The sequence below is a fragment of the Hemibagrus wyckioides genome, unplaced genomic scaffold (assembly GCF_019097595.1).
Source record: "Hemibagrus wyckioides isolate EC202008001 unplaced genomic scaffold, SWU_Hwy_1.0 Contig9, whole genome shotgun sequence".
Classification (NCBI taxonomy): domain Eukaryota; kingdom Metazoa; phylum Chordata; class Actinopteri; order Siluriformes; family Bagridae; genus Hemibagrus; species Hemibagrus wyckioides.
In genome coordinates this window covers 487,368-493,506 of record NW_026690811.1, presented here as the reverse complement: position 1 = coordinate 493,506, position 6,139 = coordinate 487,368, and the positions used below count along the sequence as shown (strand labels likewise).

Genomic DNA, 6,139 nt, shown 5'->3' with positions numbered 1-6,139 from the left:
AACAGCAGAACTGATTACTGGAAGAGTTTAAGAATGAACAGATATTTAGAGACTTTTCCAAGACAAAATATGAATCAATCCAACTTGAATAAATGCTATTATTTATTGAATGGCATTTAATAAACCCAAGGCATTGAGCCTCAATAACTCTCCAGTAAACAGAAACAAATGACCACAACCAAAAATCCAGACATTATTCATGGTACTGAATATACATTTTACAAAAAGCTCTCTTTTTAATATTAATATCATTTATCTTCAATAAAATATCAATTATAATGCAATAAATTCGATACAAACATGAAAGAAAGTTTGCAAATAGGAATAAAAAAACAATATAAAATTTTGCACCAATTATAAAAGAGTAAGCCTGAATTAAACAATGGTACATAAACAATCTGAGTCCAAGGAGTGAAAAAAGCAGTATTAGAGATTTTGAGACCAAAACAAATAAAAAGAACAAATAATCACTGAATACAAAACACAACTAGATGAAATATTGAGAAATATACAACGACGACTTTTTCTGGATTCACTGCTATGGCCATGAAACTACAGTGTGAACCTTTTGAGTCAGCAAGTATTCTGTATATTTCTAAGTAATCAGATTTGGGTAAAACAATGGAAAAAGACCAAAAATGACTTTGCTATGGCTTCACAGCTGCAGCTTGAACAGTTCAACAAACAAGTCCAACAAACTCAGCTCCAATAACAAAACTATGAAAGTGCATAGATAACTGTTAACTTTTTTATAAACAGCAGCCAAGATTAAACATCCAGCTTCAGAAGCTTATTCTTCAATGACTGCACTCTTGCAGTACACTGAGAGCCAAGGTGCAGAAATAATGTCTGGGTCACCTCGAAGGTATACTTCTTCGGGTACTCAATGTTAAGTGCAGAAATGATACCAAAAAGTAAAGCAAATGCATTTGGCAGGTCATCAACATCATCAAGCACAATTTTCTCTTCCAGCACCACAGCTATACTTCTTGTGTTTGGGTTGGTTATTGCCACATCTTCAACAAAACTGAGGATATCTACTTTGAGTCCCTTAGTGCAGGTTTCCTTCTGGACTGTGTCCTACAGAGACAACAAACTATGGGTCAAAATCAATACAGGACAAAAATAAGAAAAAGAAGAAGTGTCTTGCTCAAGGGTACAATCAAGGAAGTTATGTTTTGTGCTGGGACTTGAACACACAACCTTCTTATCAGAGACTCAAAGCCATCACTACAGCTAGCTTGCACTGCTTCACTGGAATCTTTAAGTGCCATTAATTCAGTGGGAGAAATAGCTGAATCAATGCAAACTAGTTATGGTGTTGCTCTGGCATGGTTGTAATGGCTCAGTGACAGAAGGCTTGATCAGAAGGTTGTGTTCAAATTCCAGCACACTTCCAAGCAGCATTGGTTGAGTAAGACCCTTATCTTTCAGCTTAGTTGTATCCTACATCAGTCAAATGAGCAAGTGTGCTGGGTTATGTGTCATTTTATGCAACATTAAGATATTACAGCACTTTACTGACGACCCAAATTGTCAGTCAACTCCTGTAAAATTGAGAGCATTTTGGTTTCTTATGTTCACTAATCATTAAAATATTTAATACACTTACATTTTTGTTTTAAGGCGAGTCGTTTGGGTTGTAGTCTATACACTCCCAATAGCACATTCTGAATGCCCTTAAAATGCAATTTGAGAAAGGATAGCATTCTCACAAACTTCTCCACAGGCCAGCCATGTTAGACATGACAGATAAGATAAAAAATATTACCAGATACGTTCTCAGTAGATTGTCCTCCTTTTCTCTCAGAAACAAGGGAAGGCCACAAAGTGCTGCAGATTTCCTGTGTGTCAGGATAGCAGTGGTCTAAAACACAAATAGGAAGCAGGAAAAACATGGACAAAGTAAATGGCTTTCACTACAGCTAACATTTGTAGTATGCAGTCATGTTTTTTAAAACCTCACAATTTGAAGTAAACTGATGTTGTTACCCGTTCATCAAGTCTGTCTAGGAGTATTTGAATTTCTCCTCCCAAGGCTCCACTTCTTGATCTATAGAGCTTGATCAATCGTGGTGTAAGTGAGTCCAAGTAACTAAGAAAGATCTGCCTGAGATCAACTCGAGTAACTCTGTAGAATTCTGCATATATCTGCAAAAAATAGAAATAGTTCAAATTGTTATGTTTGGGGATGAAAACATGCACTAAAATAAACTGCTGTAAAAATATATCAGATGATTTTTTTTTTCAACTTTTGTTTGCATAAATCTGTTAATCAACCTCAGTTCTGATCAAAACTACTAAATGTTCAAAAACATCCAGGATTTTAACTCTTTAATTGCCAAGTTCATAAATGATGTCACTGATTTGGGGAAAAACAATATATAAAGTGATTGTGGACTGGAGATTTTTTTACTTTTTATCAGTCTTGGACATGTCAAAGATTAGTAACAACATTAGCTCTGATGCATTTTTAGTTTTTTTTGCAGCATCAGATTAAATTTTTTCTCCCTAATTTACTGTTGGTGGCTGTTTTTGCCCCATAGACTTCCATTATAACCACATTTTTTGTCTGCACAGCCATGACACTATATAATCATGCATTCTTGATTGTTGCTGGTTTTCCCTGTTGGGAAGAGGTAAAGTTTGTGATTTTTACTGTTGATGACCAAGTGGCACCATTAACCCTTTAGATAGGCCTGAGCAAAGAAAGCTTAGTTTCTGGCTTTTGTGTGTGTGTGTGTGTGTGTGTGTGTGTGTGAAAGTGAGAGAGACCACCCACCCTGGTGCAGAACACCATGGTCATGAGTTATATTCTGAAATGGGGGAGGAATGTGATCCTCATCAGCACAAGGCACCGCGAGGCAGTGGTGACAATGTTCATAAATCTGATGCAGAGTAGATATTTTACAGAAAAAATGGAAAAGTGTATCGCTGAAGGATTTTAAGGTAGTTTCAAACTGGCTTTACCATCAAGAAAAGACAAGCATTTCATACACAGGCCATACATAGGTTTAGTCTGTACTTCTCACCATCCAAAGGCCACAGGTGCAGAAATACACTTTGTTTTTGTGTACTCCATGTAGTTGTGAGGGCTGAGGTACATATTTTGATTTTCTCAGACACATCAAGGTTAGTGTGCAAAGGTCTCTCTCTAACTTTCACACACACCCACATGATAACAACTACTGCTGAACAACAAAAGCTAGATTTCAGTTCACCACCAGGTTCCCGGCCGTTATTAACTGAATGATTTGGTGAACTCCTCGCCAGTTCTGCGGACAATCCAATAAAGTCACATTCCCATACCGGGAGTCGAACCCGGGCTGCCTGGGTGAAAACCAGGAATCCTGACCGCTAGACCATATGGGAGGGCTCCCTGGGAGAGTTGAGATCGGCGTTTTACTCGACCACCAAGCAGTTTGAGCTCCAGCGCGGTATCATCCAGAGCTTTGCATGGGAACCTTGCATTGCAGAGCACAAAATCGGCCAGCGCTGACCGAGCATTCAGCTACTCGAGCTGTCACTCCAGCGGAAGATCAGCCACTAGACAGAGCGTGGGCTGGTGTTCCTGGTGCAGAAAGCCAGCATACCTCCTAGTACAGGACTCTCCGCATTTCAGGGATTGTGGGAGGTGTTACTCTGCCAGCAATTCGGCAGCTGGAGTCTGTGGCACACCTCTGGGCTCTTAAAAGGCAGCCGAGCCAGCCAGGAGTCGAACCTAGAATCTTAAGGGGAGCGGGGTCCTACCTGCTTATGCTTTTCAAGTGACAAATGGCCAAAAGCTATACCTAGCATTCAACGGTGATGTGGAAAAGCCAATGCCGTGACCCAGCTTCGAACCAGGGTTTCTGCGGCCACAACACAGAGTACTAACCACTATACGATCGCGGCACCCCACACACCTGGGCTAGCAGGAAAAAGGAGCTGCTACATGTTGTGATATGGGTTCTGGCGCCCCTCTGGCCTGGTGCAGTGGCTTTTGATTTAGACATGATTGGAATAGTTGTAGTCTTTTTTGACACTATATCGAGAGACGAACAGATTCATACCCAAATGATACCTTCTGTGCTTTTTAAATAAAAAAAAACAAACAAATAAATTAAAAAATCCTGCAACCCGGATACACTACATGATTAGTTCTATTGACACTGGGACTGACACTCACAGACACCGAGAGAGAAAATAAGCCAAAAGAGAGTTCTCCTCAGTTCATCAAGAAGCTTAAGAACGATTTAAGTTGAAGAGTTCAATGGTACTGTGACTTTGGTTATGTAACGTTTTGCGCAGTGAATCGAAATGAACGTAACACCAACACACCGCTGGCTGCAATCAGTGATCGTTTTGGGATTCCGAAAACGCAGCCGCTATACGTAGCGCTATGCTTTCTGGCGGCCCTCTGGCTTTCGATTTAGACATGATCGGAATGGCTGTAGTCTTTGTTAGCGCTATATCCCGAGACGATCTGATTCATGCCCAAATTATGATCACAGCACTCACAGCTGAAACCAGTGTTCTGCATTCTCAGTCACACACTGAGAGCTATAGCAAGGAGATAGAGTAAGCGTTAGACAAATCAAGTTAATCCAGAAATAAAATATCCAAACACTACTCCAATATCGCCTACAAATAAATAAGTGATGACAAATCAGTTAGTGTTTTTCTAACAGTTACCATGGTGTGCTCATGTCAGGCCTTTACACACTCTGGAGTCTCCTGCTGGGCTGGCCACAAGACATGTACTTTAAGAACCAATCAACACATAGAATGTACTCAAAACACTATAGTTGTTAATGTACTGTAGTACATTTAGTAAAGTAGTTAGAATTGTCACATAGGACTGGAAGTGGGTAAAACTGTAGCATTTAGGCTTAGCAACGCTGAGAGAGTTCACCTCGGTTCATCAAGAAGCTTAAGAACGATTTAAGTTGAAGAGGTCAATGGTACTGTGGCTTTGGTTATGTAACGTTTTGCGCAGTGAATCGAAATGAACGCAACACCAACATGCTGCTGGCTGCAATCAGTGATCGTGTTCGGATTCCGTTGAGGAAGCGTTCCCGGCCGTTATTAACTGAGCGATTTGGGGAACTCCTCGCCAGTTCTGCGGGTAATCCAATAAAGTCACGTTTAACGGTAACATTATTAGCTAGATGGCATATTCTTCTGCTATGGAAACAAATTCTCCCTCCATCTTTTGATGACTGGCAGTAAGATGTTATGAGCTTCATTCATTTGGAAAAAATTAGGTACACAATAAAGGGCAATACTGGCATATTTTCTGAAACTTGGGGCCATTAATTTTTATTTTTTCTGATTATGTGAATTCTTCTTCTATAGTTGGTCAGTCTAATCATTAGGATGTCCTTATAATTGTGGCTTGATCAAGTATGTGCACTGTGTATACATAATTTATATTAATGTTTTGTTTGCTGATGTAAACGATTGTGATTATATTTAGTTAGTTAGTTAGTTAGTTAGTCTCTAAACTCAAATTCAGTTTCTTCTGTACATATTTGACATACACTATTTTTTGGTTTGTATAACTGTATATATATAATCAGAAAAAGGACATTCTTTAAAAAAGAGAAAAAAAAAATTTGATTTGAAACCTGAACTGCTATCAGGTCCATGCTGAACACCTTCTGACCAATCCAAATCAAGTATAAATTTTAATCTCAATACTGCACATAATTATCAAATAAAAGTCTATCCAGCTGTTATCCAAAAGTCTGAAATAATGTTTCTCTTAAGTGTTTTAATTCAAATCCATATTTTGGTGTGATTTATACACATGGGTTTGTCCATTCTGACTTTTGGACGCTTTATTATGTCCATTTTATGATGAAACAGGAAAAGACTTTGAAAATCATCTGTCATTTTCTGATCATGTTAAATATCAACACAACTAGACTGAAATATACAGGTAAGATATGCAACTAACTGTAACATGAACAGAGCAAGATATAAACTGATATCTACTGGTTTCCTGTCAGGGTTGTGGACTGTTTTCTGCCCACTAGAGACCCCCACTGCCTTTTTGTTGGTGTCCAGTCTCTGTCATTATGTCTAATAGGTGTCTCCTGTGCTTTGTTTAGGTTTGTGTATTTAAGTCACCCTTTTCCTCCACAAATACTTTGCT

The 6,139-nt window shown here is 38.9% G+C and overlaps 1 non-coding gene across 1 annotated transcript; it reads right to left on the bottom strand.

Moving 5' to 3' along the window:
* Positions 1 to 3,300: 3,300 nt before the first annotated feature.
* Positions 3,301 to 3,372, bottom strand: trnae-uuc (transfer RNA glutamic acid (anticodon UUC)). Its single transcript has one exon. It is a non-coding gene; the product is annotated as a tRNA-Glu (tRNA).
* Positions 3,373 to 6,139: the final 2,767 nt, after the last annotated feature.